Source organism: Lactuca saligna, chromosome 1 (assembly GCF_052625555.1).
Source record: "Lactuca saligna cultivar CGN05327 chromosome 1, ASM5262555v1, whole genome shotgun sequence".
Lineage (NCBI taxonomy): Eukaryota > Viridiplantae > Streptophyta > Magnoliopsida > Asterales > Asteraceae > Lactuca > Lactuca saligna.
The window spans coordinates 38,459,851-38,474,634 of record NC_136417.1 but is presented as its reverse complement, the minus strand read 5'-3'; positions in this window follow the sequence as shown (position 1 = coordinate 38,474,634).

The window sequence follows — 14,784 nt, the reverse complement described above, 5'->3', positions numbered from 1 at the left end:
TAGTGTAAATTATTGTAAGTTCTGTTTATGCTTATGTTTCGGTATTAACGATGACATCCCAAACATTTTAACATAAAATAAATACGTTTCTTCGAAAATGTTTTAATAACGTTTTTACCATGTTTTTCTGGGAACAAATTCCGCAACCTTTTTATAAAATGAAGTACTCTGATTTTTATAAAGCATAAACAAAATCGGTCTTTTCTGGCCGTGATTTTGGGGATGTCACAGTATTCCAAGATCGTATTTGGGTACCTAATTCAGGAGGAATTAGAGATCTTCTGATGGAAGAAGCTCACAAGATCATGTATTCGATTCATCCCGGTAGCACTAAAATGTATAGGGACCTGAAACCCTACTACTGGTGGCCGACGATGAAGCTTGATGTTGCAAAGTATGTGGCCGAGTGTGTGACTTGTGCGAGAGTCAAGACACAACATCAGAAACCGTATAGGAGTTTAGAACCTTTACCTGTGCCTATGGGTAAGTGCGAAGACATTGCTATGGATTTTGTCACTAAACTACCCAGAACAAAGAATGGTCACGACATGATTTGGGTGGTCGTTGATCGATTCACTAAGAGTGCGCATTTCATAGCAGCCAGGGAAAAATGGTCTATGGAAAAGTTTGCGAATTCTTATGTGAAGGAAATTGTGAGACTTCACGGTGTTCCGCTAACAATTGTGTCGGATCGTGATAGTCGTTTCACCTCAAGGTTTTGGAAATGTCTACAAGAGGAAATGGGTACCAAGTTATGCTTAAGTACAGCTTACCATCCGCAGACTGATGGTCAGAGTGAAAGAACGATACAAACACTTGAAGATATGCTGAGAGCATGTACCTTGGAATTTCTAGGTAATTGGGATGAACATTTATCTTTAGTAGAATTTTCCTATAACAATAGTTTTCACTCGAGCATTAAGATGACACCTTACCAAGCTTTGTATGGACAAAAGTGTCGTACGCCGTCTTGTTGGCTTGAGGCTGGGGAAAAGCAGTTTATGGGACCGGAGATGGTTCATCAAACTGCTGAAAAGTTGAAAACAATTAGGGAAAGAATGTTAGCGGCTCAGGATCGTCAAAAGAGCTATGCTGACAAAAAGCGAAGACCGATGACTTTTGAAGTTGGGGATTCGGTTTTGCTTAAAGTCTCGTCGTGGAAGGGACTTATAAGATTTGGTAAAGGGGGAAAGTTGAGTCCAAGGTTTATTGGACCGTTTAAAGTTCTTCAGAGGATTGGGAACCAAGCTTACAAGCTCGAATTACCCGAAGAACTGAATGAAATTCACAACACTTTTCATGTGTGTTATTTGAGGAAGTTCACGGGAGAAGTTCCCGATATAATTCCAATTTCCGAATTGAGAATTGATGAGAACAAAAGGTTGATTGAAGAACCAGAGGCAATTGTTGACCGAAAGACTAAGAAGTTGCGACACAAGATGGTCGAGTTAGTTCTTGTCCGATGGAAACACACGAATGGGCTGAATCTCACCTGGGAGACAGAGAGTGACATGTTGAGTCGCTATCCACATTTGTTTGTTGATGTGTGATTCCGGGGACGGAATCATTCTAAGGTGGAGAGAATTGTAACGCCTGTGTTTCCGGGCTTGCCATTTTTAGCAATGTAATGGTCTAGGTTAACCTTTGTAACCCGTTTTGAAATAATAAGATTGTATTATTTGAGTATTATGTGATTTGTGCTTAATTGCTTAATTATGTGGTTTGATTAATTAAGAATAAAAATAAGCGTCAAAATTTAAGTGTAAAATACACTTGATATCTTTAGATAATGTTGTAGTAGTTGAAACAAGGTTTCCGAAGATATAAAGAATGCCGAAATCCGAGTTATAACGAGGAAGTTATGACCTGTCGAAGTTTCGCGACAGAACCGGCAACGCTGAATAACGTAAAAAGTGAAATTTACGTTAAAGCGATATTTAGCTTTAGTGATCTAAACGAGAATCGAAGATCTCGTTGTTAGTATCAAAGCGATAAAAAGTTAGGTGAGAACGGACGTCAAACGAAGAAGTTATGAATTTATAACGAAAGTTTCTGTCCCGGTCTATTAAAAATAAATAATAAAAATAAATTCAAAATTAACCGACGGAGTCTAAACGAAAGTTGTAGATCGTAGTCTCACCTTTCCGTGGATATAAATAACGTCGAAAACGAAGTTCGTATGAAGAAGATATGAATTTCCGAAGTTTGATAAATAATTTGTATTTATTTTTAAATCAAAAATCCGGCATTATCCGAAGGGGGAGTCACAGATCTGATCCGAGGTACGCGCTGCGTACTCGAGTACGCCCCGCGTACAGCCAAAGTGTCGACACTTCGGATGACGCATGCAGTGACGCATTTCGGAGCCTGTACGCCCCGCATACGAGAGGCTTCCAGCCTCCTATAAATAGGATGCGAGGGTTCCGGGTTTATTTGCTAATTTCCTCTCGTTTTTGTGCCGAAGCTCTGCGGGTTTTACCCCCGAAGCCATCCCGAAGCCCCGGTAATATTCCCGAGATCCCGAAGATCCCGAGAAGTGCGGTTTCCGAGCCGAAGCTCTGCCCGCGAGAAGTTCGATTTTCGTAGAGATCTTCCAGATCTGCGGAGGATTACTACTTCTGCAAGTCGTAGTGCTGTCCGATCATCTTCTGATCAAGTGAGTGTATACTACCTTTCATAAACGCAATAATAATACAAGTATGGTTTGAGTGTATTAAGTTTATTGTCGTTTATACGTGTGAATGCGTTGTTACTTTCTCATAACGTATAACTATGAAGTATTTTATACGAGATACGTGTTATGTGTATATTTTGTTTTAATGTGTGTGAATGTATATTCACTTTCTTCTATCTTATAGATATGATTATTTCTATATGAAATACGTGTTATGTGTGTGTGCCTCATCTGTTATATGGAAAATGTATTGATCAAGCATGCTATACAGGTTTTGAAAATATGTATAAAAATGTATGTTTTTATCTACTAATATGTTGGGTAGAACATGGGTATATAGTTGGTGTGTAATAAACAGATGAGAGGCCTCGTTGTTGTTTTGATCCAGTCATCTAGCGGAATTTAGATGACGACCACAGACTTTTCTAGACAGTCCAGTGGAACGCTAGCAGGCTCATAACCTGTAGGTGTTAATGAACTTGGGTGTTCATTCGTTGTATTCCATCCCCCTCATGGTTGCCTTATTTGACTTATATTGCTGAGGAAACCCCGCAGCATGTGTTGTCACCCCGATGAAAATATTGTTAGATTAGGTCCCTTGTGTTAGTTATTTTAGGGACGTAAAGTGAGAATAACGGGAATGGGTAACTGGATTATTGTTGGTTGATAATAATTAATTTAATTATTTATTGTGGGTTGAAAACCCTATATGCTCACCAGGCTCCCAAGCCTGACCCACTCAGTTTTATTTGTATTACAGGAAGTGGCGGAAGGGCATGAGATGGACAAACCATCAAGTTGTTTTGTTTACAAGTCTGCATATGTTTATATTTGTTATATGACTTGTAATGTATTCGTTTATGCTTATTGGTCTGTATCGGAACATGACACCCCGAGTTTTGATTATAATGAAAATACATTTCTTTTATGAAATGCTTTGGTAAACATTGTTTTATCATGTTTTGTTTTTGGGAACAAATTCCGCAACTCTTTCAAATCAAAAGGATTTACTCTGAAAATATTTAAAAGCATAAATGAAAATCGGTCTTTTCTAGCCGAGATTTTGGGAATGTCACATATATATATATATATATATATATATATATATATATATATATATATATATATATATATATATATATATATATATTTTGATTTTCTAATGTTTTTGGATTTTTTGAAAATTTTCTAATTTTTGTTTTGTTTTTATTTCTCCCCCTAAATTTGTGCATAGGAGAGAAACGAAAATAAATGTGCAAATTTAAACTATCCTAAAACAAAAATAAGTCTTTAAAGCGAATCAGCTTAAGAAAAACTCTATAGTATAGAGAAGAAAACGCAAATCGTAAGTCACCGATTGAATTTGCATCCAGAAGGTCTGAGAACAACCCGCTTAATCTCATAACAGATCCGAAAATTCTTCATATCATTAATCACTAACCCCATTTGTGATCTCTTCCTTTCTTCCTTTCCTGCAAAAGGACACATATTCTCAAGTAAAGGTCAAAATGTTGCACAGTTCAGAGATGTCTCCTATCATGTGTCTGGAACTGCCACTATCAACAAACTGAAGTCTGATGATATGCCTCCATAGCTGCTCTGACACAGAGCGGGATCAGTTGGTCTTTGGAACCCAATCCATTTTAAAACTGGGTCGACCTTTGTCATCAACACACAGTACTTTCTCCCATGACATATACTGCTTATCACAAACAGAAGACGATGAAATATTAGAATCATTAGAAGATTTGGGAGTTTTCACCTTTGGTACCCATCTATATTCGGGTTTAACCCATTTCTTTTTCGATCCGATGGGTGCCTTGACGCTTGATTTGGAACTTGAAGCCGGCTGCCGAGATGAGTTTGACCTAACCGGTCTTTGTTTCACTAGAGCATCTCTTGGATTGGGCTTCTTGGCCGGAACTCCCTTCTTGCCTTTGGGATTCAGATTCTTGGCCTTCTGGGATTGATTCTTAGCCTTCTGCGCATTCCAGTCACCATTGTCTGAACATGACCTGGAAGGATTTCTTTTGAAGTATCTCCCACTTGGCGCGTTTTGCCATCCTTGTGCGTAGTAAGGAACGTATGCGCGATTTGGACAATTTCGGGCAATGTGACCAGGTGTTCCACAGTGAAAACATGTCTTTTTCGTTACTGTGAAGTTATTTCTTCCTGCCCCTGGTAGCGTTTCCTTGCCTTGACTCTTATTGTTCCCACATGCACAATTACAACAGGCACTTTGTTGCGTTGGAATTGGAGGCCTGTATTTCTCAACAGCAGATTTGTTAGGAGCAACAGAATTCGAAGCAACAGATTTTGAGTTCAAGGTGTCATTGGTTTGTTCAGTAGTGCTCTCCTTGTTCTCATCTTCTGCTACTTTACCTGCACATGAAGTAGAAACATTAGTATTTTCAACATTAATAACTCCTCCTGACACAAATCCAACTAGTTTGCCATATCGAAGATGTGGCTCCCTATCAGTTTCGTCCTATGTCATAGGGATGGATGTGTAGTTATGATTATAAGGCAGAGGTACACTCTTATACCCTAGACCCTTGTTTTGATTTTCTTTGAATTTTAATTGGGTTTCATATAAGGAATCGACTGTCTGACTTGATGCAGTATAATTTTTGAAACTGACATCCGTTTTCCACACTTAATTTTTAAAGCGTCAAGTTCTTCAGTTACAACAGCAAGTTGTCTCTTAATATAGTCATAATTTTCACACTTGTTGCTATACTCTTCCTGAAGTTTCCTAAAGTCCTTGGTTTTTGCTTCTAACTCAGCCTTCAGGGGTTTCTGTCGTTTCCTGAGGTGATATCGTTCATATCTCAGGTCCTCAACTTCTCTTTTTAATAAATCAATTTGTTCCCGAAGAAATTTAATCGTATCTTCACTAGATAGTGTACATGAAACTTCACATGATTGAGAACATGAAACTTCATTGACCAGAAGGTTTACAGAACTCATTGTATTTCCACACTTCAGAGCATCAAGTTCTTCAATTACATCAGCAAGACTAAGATGATTGAGATCTTTTGTCTTCTTGATGATAGCCACGTTCATATCCCACGATTTCGGAAGTGAATTTAGCATCTTTTTGTTTATCTCGGACTTAGTCAAGAAGATCCCAGCTATATTCATCTCAGTAGTGAGTGTAGTAAATCGCTGCAACTGAGTTTCGAGGGTTTCTCCAGGGATATAATCGAACATGTTGAAGTTTTGTCTTAACATATCCTGATGACTCTCTTTCATGTTTTCAACTCCCTCGTAGACCTTAAAATCAATTAAAAAACACAACTAAAAACCAAAATCAAACTTAAAAGTCAAACCCTTTGATTATAAACCTCAAAAGTCAACCTTAAAAGTCAAATATAAAAAGTCAAATTAAAAAGTTAAACTCAAAAGTCAAACTTAAAAGTCAAATTTAAAAAGTTAAACTCAAAAGTCAAACTTGAAAAGTCAAATCGAAAAGCTAAATTTAAAAATTTAAAAGTTAAACGAAAAAGTCAAATTTTAAAGTCAAAGATCAAACTTGGAAGTCAAAGTTAAAATTGAAGGTCAAAAGTTAAAAAAACAAAAGAAAAAAAAATTAATATAATTTTATTTATTAATTTTAATTTAATTAATTTTTATTTATTTATTATTATTATTTTTATTATTTTGGATGAAAAAAAAAATTTAGAATTAAAAAGAATTGAATTTTGGGCTGAAAGTGTAAAAAATGTGACATCGGCGATAGAGATGCAGGTTTTATTGCAATCGGGTTTTATCAAGTTTTTTATTGCTAGTAATGGCTGTGCCTCTGCTTCGTAAATCTCAAACGTTTCTCCGTCGGAGCTCATCAAAACGATTGTCCTTGACCACGGCGACGTTGACACAGATGACATTGCGGCGGTGAGATGATCGGAAATATAGAGTTTACAAGAATTTAGATAGCAGAACAGAGTGTTTATCGTTGATGGAAACAGGGGAAATACTCTAATACTTGTATGTTGTGAATGAAAGAATACAAAACATTAACCCGTATTTATAATAAAGAAAATAGAACGCAAATCAAACTCTAAAAACAATATATGGAAAGTTTTCAAAATCAAATATTTCAAAAAAGAAGATTAATCCAACTCAACCGAACGTCACGGAATCCAAACAACGGCAACGAAGATTCGTGACTATTGAATATGCACAAAACAAGCCCTCCAAGTCATGTCAAAACTACAAAAGTTATTGCTTAAGGAATATTTGTTAATTCATCCCCTTGACCAACAAATTGTAACGCTAGAGGCGGGAATTAGTGGTTGTGGGTATATATCAAGAAATTTGTGTGTTGAATGAGTTTGATTTAACATTACTAATCATAAATAAAATTATATTACAACATTAATTCAAGAGTAAATCACACAATTAGTCTTTCGTGCATCTATCAAAATGAACGTTCAATTTTTTTTTCTCAAAAATTCATTCCGACCGTGCCTTGTTTCGTTGCATGCTTTGTCCCTACACTTGAGTATATTACCCTTATCTATTTATTGCTCATTTTTTTTAGAATTTACCTATTAGTTATAGCTTTTAAAAAATGTTGGTCAACAATTTCAGTATATATCATGTCCGACCACCAACTACCTCATCCTTTGATCATCCCTTATAGCATGTCATCTTTGACTCTCTTTTCTACGTATTCTTTCTAAATTTCGGAATCACATCCAACAACCACCATGTTCTATCCTCGACAACCACTATGCTCTACCTCTGACAACCACCCGTAACCAACACCAAACCAAATATGAATAAAATATGAGAACCAAAAATCTGAAAATCGAAAACTTCAAAATCAAACCACAAATCTAAAACTCCAAACCTTAAAATCAAGGCACATCAAATCGGGAAACCCAAACCTCAAATCGGAAAACCCACCTACAGAAATCGAGTGATGGTGATCTATAAATGGTGTATATATGTGAGTAAGGGTGACAAAGAGTGGGTTGGAGACGTTGATGGATAAAGATAGAAGGTTCACTAGAAGGAGTAGTCAGTGGCGGCTACTTCAGACGTCGCTATATGTGCAAAGACGGTTTTGGAAGATAATGTTGATGGTTGGGATGTGAGTGAGGGTGAAGGAGTTGGCGGGAGATGATGATGGATGTAGAGATAAAGTTCATTGGAGGGTGGATACGATGATTGTTAGAATTATGGGGTAAGAAATAACACTTTGGAGTTTTGAGAATCGTTATTACACTTTCAAATTGAAGTATTTGGGTGGTACTCCCCAATCTTCAATTGGATAAGACTCAGAATATGAGAGAACAAAAACAAAGAATGAGAAGTTATAATTTTCGTGAGTACCGGAAAATGATGACCAAAATTGGTTATAAACCACATGTAACACCCGTTTTCCAGAATGGTTCGGTTTAGGGCATTTTGGAATCAAAAGCTTGGTTTTTAGGAAAAATTGAGTGACACAACTTGACCATAGAGAGGTTATGACGTGACAAGAAAAACTGAAGAACGCATATATGGATAGTGATCACGACGTGACACATAGGTGGTCACGACGTGAAGAAGGCTACAACATGATAGTTTCATTTTATTTACTTCTTTTTGTAGTTTATTTTAGCATATTCCATTCCTAGTTTAGGTAATCATCATGCAAATTTTTTCTATTTGTTGTTTTATGACTATTTCGAGTACTTTCTAGTTTTGTGAACATAATTGCAAATTTTAAGAAAACTAGCGGAGCAGGAATGTTCGGACCTTTGGGAAGCAAATGGACTTGAAGGACGATAAAGAATATTGGGCTAGAAGACTTATGGAGATGATACAATTCTTGGGCTTGTTGATTATGGAAACTTAAAGAAGATGATCTTTTACTTAAATGAAGACGGAAGAATTCGAGCATGTGGAAATTATTGGTCAGGCAAGTATGTGAGCTATGGGTGATTTGGAGGAGACAAATTGGGATTTAATTGAAGAAAACTTGAAGAATTATGGACTACAAGATGATTGGACTCGTTCTGGGCCAGTGAGCTAATTCATTTGAGGCCTAAATCTAGTCTTGGATTGGTTGTGTTCAGTATGAGGATTACGGTAGCAGCAGCGTGTGTGTTTCGGTTATCTAGGATTGAGGTGAGTCTCCTCACTGTACCCGTGGGTCAAAGACACCAATTCTATCCCACTAGGATCTGTTATGCTAGTTTTGCTTGTGACCCTTGCATGGTATGTTGGGCTAGGCCCATTGTATGATGATCTAGGCCCATTTGTATGTTAGGTTGGGCCCATGGATTAGAAAGGGCTAGGCCTAATGTATATTATGTAGGATGCTAACTATCTCTATGACTCTTGCATTTGTATGATGGGTTGGCCCCTTCGAATTGGAAGGGTTAGGCCCATTATTGTGGGTTGGGCCCTGTTTCAGCTACTTCTGGTTCAAAATGAAAGGGTTCGGCTTGATCAGAGCGCATCCACTCATGTTTCTACAATTATATGATTTTAGGATTATACTATTATAATTGTTTTATTTTGAAATACTTTTGAGTGATTGAGAAAATGATAATTGGTGTTTCTGGTTGAATTAAAAATAAAATTTACCTTATAATTTTTGAGGCGTTACATTGTTATTTTTGGCTTTTGTCACAAGTTTCTTTGTTGAAAATATAATGATTTTTTTTTTGTAAGGATAAATCTATTTACCAATATAGCATCTGAAGCATAATAGGTGAATAAAGATGGTCTTCTTCCTTCAAATTGGCTTACTCATGGTAGTTTGGAGGTCAAAAGATATTGAGATCCAGTTCTTGCATTCTCTTTACATGTAGCATTCTTTTGATAATGATGCACCCATGCCTTATTTCTATATTTTTTATTTGAGATTTTAAAAAATCTATATTTGTGCTTTATGTGATTTTAATAAGAGTTGCTTACAAGGAACAATATGACTAAGGATAATACGATATGTAATGGAAAAAGGTATTCTTGGCTATAATTGAAAGGAACATGTTAGTATTAATGTAAGTTATTTAGAGAAGTGGGAATGCATGCAATTTGGCTTTAACTAAAATTAGGTAGGTGAAAGTTTATTATAAATCAATCTTTAGCATCAGTTGGTATTTATATACCTATTTTGGGAGCACTTTATGCTAAATGAATGCACACTGTTATAGTAAGAGAAAAAAATAGGTGTATTATTGTTTCTTGAATTTAGTCGGTTTGTTTCATTAATTTCCAAAGCTATATCTCTTCGAATGGATAACATTGCAATTGACCCGGAATTCTTCTGATTCTTTGAGAGGGTACATGTCTGCTAGGACCTTTATTAGATTTCTTTAATGTTTATGCTATGGCTGCTGGTATACTTGGAAAACTACATGTTACATCAGATAAAAGGATTCAATGAGCTATATGTGAACGTCCTAAAGAGGTTTTGAAAAATCAGCTAAGAAAGGAGATGCCACCTGGGACAAGTATTACAAAAATTAACAAGTTAATAGTATTGGAAGACGATGATCTGGTGGGTGACTTTTATGGTAGATTTTTGAACCAGGAAAGAAGTTCACGAGCCGAGGTAGATCTTGATGGTACATTGGAAATATGAAAGGATATCATACATAAGGAATGGCATCCGGTTAACATATTGGTAAAAAATTCAAAAGCTTATGCGACAAAGGAACCACCCATGCGTGTTGTTTATAATTTTGCATCAACGGATGATTGTAAAGCTCACATGTCCCTTGTCCCTTTACCTTTGAATTTGTGAAGATGATGAAGAAGACGAAACAAAAATAGCAAGGAGTAAGGGAAGATCGGTAGAGAAATCAAGTACATCAACTTCCTTCCAAAACTCAATCACGGGATGCCTCCGATAGACTCCGGCTGGACGTCGCCGTTGTTGTAACACTAGAAATCTTGGTATATTTATTATGTCCCTTGTGTATTTGATAATTGCAATTTGGTCCTTATGTTGTACTCGGGGTGTACCACATGGTATGCTTGGCATATAAGCTGCAAAGCGAGTACACAGGGCATACCACATGGTACGCTTAGCGTACTTGAAACATCCCAAAAATACGATCCAAAAATTTTGTTTTCAAATCATTATTAAAATCATAAATCATCCATAGTCATAAATAAAATCATGACTCATGTATCATAAAACATCACAATATCTGTCTCATATCAAAATCTCATAACAAAACATCAAAGTAAAACTCTCAGGCTAAGATTGTGGTGTGTGCCATGCGATCATCCCGAGCCCTTCCCTTTGCTAGTGGAAGTACCTAAAACCAAAACTGAAAACCGTAAGCACGAAGCTTAGTGAGCCCCCAAACTACCACATACTATACACATATAACATGCAACTAGGAGATACGAGCCCCGCCCACACTCATGGAGATACGGGCCCCACCCACACTCTGCTAACTAGGAGATATGGGTCTCGCCCACACTCCGTTATCTCTAAGATACGATCCCTACCCACACTCGGCTACTTCGAGATACGGGCCCCGCCCACACTCGACTGCTACAATATACGGGCCCCGCCCACACTCAGCTGCCCGCCCATACTCAGCTACTAGGCAAACATACAAGTATCACATAGACAACATGTATAACTAAACCTATCATTCAGGAATATATCATAATCAAACTCAGCTATGAGATATGGGCCCCGCCCACGCTTGGCTATAATGAGATATGCGCCCCGTCCATACTCAGCTACTAACATAACATGCTATGGGCTGGCCTTGGTGCCTTAGACCCATTCCTACTGAAAGGAAACTCACCTCGTATGACTGATTGCTGAAAACCTAAGTGAGGAATCCCTGCCTGCTGCTCCTATGACTCTCTGACTATAATTTCCATAATGACACTTAGTCAGAAACTGATAACTCTTCTTAGGGTAAAATGACCATTTTACCCCTGGTCAAAGTCAACATCCTAGTCAAGGTCAACTTTCCAAGTTGATCAAACTTGCCGAGTTAGCCTTGTGACTCATCGAGTTCTAGAACTCAGAACCCTAGAATCGGAACTCAGCTCGTCGAGTCACCCTATGACTCGTTGAGTTCCTAAGCTACTTATCATTGGGACTGATCGAACTAACTCGTTGAGTCATCCTCAAACTCACCAAGTTCTAGCATAATCAAAAAAGGGATAAGATCATCCAACTCGCCGAGTTCCTTAATCAACTCGCCGAGTTCTATGAACATTATCGAGGTTCCGTCATCGGACTCGTCGAGTTCCCATATGAACTCGTCGAGTCCCTTATAGATCTAAACTATACCACTAATTTCACCCTTCTACAGCTCCAAAATACAGATCCAGGTCATTTCCATAGTCCATTTCTATAAAGTTGGAGACTTGATGGCTTTGCACACCTCAAATGGACCCAAACTCAAGTTATAGCAACCTACTTCTATGAACATGACCATGGCTTGGACAAAAACAGGTTCAAGATATCTTTTATGATTTTAGAGGCTAATTATCACAGGAAAGAGGGATTGCTTAGCATACAACCCATGAAAAGCAACTTATCCTACTCAAAAGAGTCAAAAAGACCCATAAATCAACACTAAAGGAGATCTAAGCGATATATATCAAGCTAAGATCTTTTTACCTCAGAAGGCTGCCAAAGAAGGATGAAATCCTAGATCTTGATCTTCTTCCACAAGCTTGATAGCTCCAAGCTATTCTAAGTCTCTTCTATATCACAAAAACACACTCAAAATCTCAATAATATCTCAACAATGGAACTCATAGTGAATTAGGGTTTTAGGGGGAATAGAGAGGTTGGTGAGGGAGGCCTAAAGGGGATTAAGTGGCTTAAATACGGTGCAAAACCCCTAAAATAGGGTTTCCTCCTAGCAGACCTACTCATCGAGTCCATGCTTGGACTTGCCAAGTAGACCCTTTAAACCCCGCGTCCTTTCTGGCATCTACTCGACGAGTTAGGGTTACCAACTCGTCGAGTAGCTCAAAAATAAATACTTTAATAAATTAATTGTGTACCAGGAACGGGGCGTTACAATTCTCCCCCACTTGTCTTAGACTTCATCCTCGAAAGTCGTGAGAGAGTTAGAAGTTTATAATCAAGACCCACGATTTGTCATAAGTGTGGGGTGCGTGTAGATATTGTAAAACTATATTATTTAGAAGAGTGGCGTTTCTACCATATTTTGATTTCTGTGGTATGGATGAGTTGTTCCCACACCATAGAGTTTTATTTCGACGCAAGGTAGAAGTATCATCCCGGCTGTCATGACATGTTTAACACTTTCCTATGTCATGGGGGAGTTTTTCATGGCGAGAGGAGGCTACCATTCTCAATAGCACGATGTAACCACTACTTACCACATCGTGGCCACGCTATTATTCACAATATGTATTTTTCCTCACTCGACGACACAGCGTGGTCGACACTTTCCCACATCATGATTACTATATATTGCATTAGTTTCTAATCTTTCGCACTACACTGTAGAATTCAATGTTCTTGATTGTATTTTCAGGCACATTCAGAAGTAGCAGTTCCAATTTCCAGTCTTCCAACAAATTTATGGAGCAACTTTTAGCAGCCACATTTGATCTCGCCACTACTACCCCAGGGGAGTCTGTTCCAATTCTCTATATTTAATTTTATGTTCTTTAATTGCTTTAGCATACAATGAGGGCATTATATGAAATAAGTGTGGGTAGGGGTCGAAAAAGGAATTTAAATTGGAAAATTAAAAATTTCTAGATTAGCAAAATTTAAAAAATTTATAAACTTGAAATATTAGTTTAATTTAGGAAGATCTAGAGATAATTTAAAATTTTGATAATATTGTATGGGATGATCCAATGAGAACCTAAATATTTACCTGAGCCTATACATGTTATAGTGTATTTGTGGCTTCCCATTTCCAAGTGAAAAGTCATGTGGTATGAAAGGTAATCTGGTAGTTTATATGGCATAATACGTTTTGTAGCCTAAACCTAAAATCTATACAGGAAAGCTTATGTAGTCATTACACTTAGACTAATACATTAACCAATAAAGGTTGAAGTTAAGCTCCTTGCTTAAGCATGTAAGATTTGAGTGAAAAAAAAGTGAGATATACATGTATAAAGAAAGAGAAAGAAATTACCAAAAAGTCAAAGAATTTTGGTGCTATCAAAGTATGAAATTCAAAGATCAAAATTCAAAAGAAATCCAAAAAGTTGAAGATACCAAAAATCAATCAAAGAAGGTCGTGAATTCAAAGAAAGCAAATATCAAATATTCAAAGAAGTGAAGAATTCAAAGAGCTCCATTGTGGTATCAAAGTTGTAATTTCTAGACTATATGTATGCTTGGTTGTTTAGCCAAAAATATCTTGAGGTAAAAAAAGATTTCTGAAGATCGATTCGGAGGGTTGTAAAAATGAGTGTCTTATAAACTAAGGGGTGAATGTTCATAAGGATTGTGAGTATTTAGGAGTGGGAAGTTTCTTAGGAAAAATTTAGACACAAATACATGTATTACGGTCTTAGGATAATGGTTGGATTTAAAATGGATTGTTTTATGCGATATTGGTAAATTAAAAGTAAGTTTGCTTGGGGGCAAGCAAAGGCTAAGTGTAGGGTATTTTGATATGTTTATTTTTATACATACATATATATATATATATATATATATATATATATATACATATTATTGTAGCCTTTATTATTCTTATTTAGAACTAAAACGTACTTATAATGCTTTGAATTATAATTACAGCTATTAGTTGTTGATAGAGTGGAAAAGAAAGGTTTGGAACAGAATTCGGGATTAGAAGAAAAAAGAAAGAAGATGGGTGAAGGAATCCCACTACGCCCAACGTAGTGTGACTTACACCAAGCGTACTGACGAGATGAAGACCACGCCCAACATAGATACAAGTACGCCCAGCGTACTTGGCTTGGTTCCGAAGTATTGATCGCGATGAGTTTCTTAGTACGCCCACGTACACCAACTTACGTCCAACGCACGTAAGTCGGTTCCAATGTTTATAAAAAGTGATTTCGGCCTACCAAAAGGGGGATTTTTTACTACCATCGATCCTTAGTCGACAAGTAACTTATATTTGGCCGTTTTGAGGGTCTAAAAGGCGGCCAGAAGG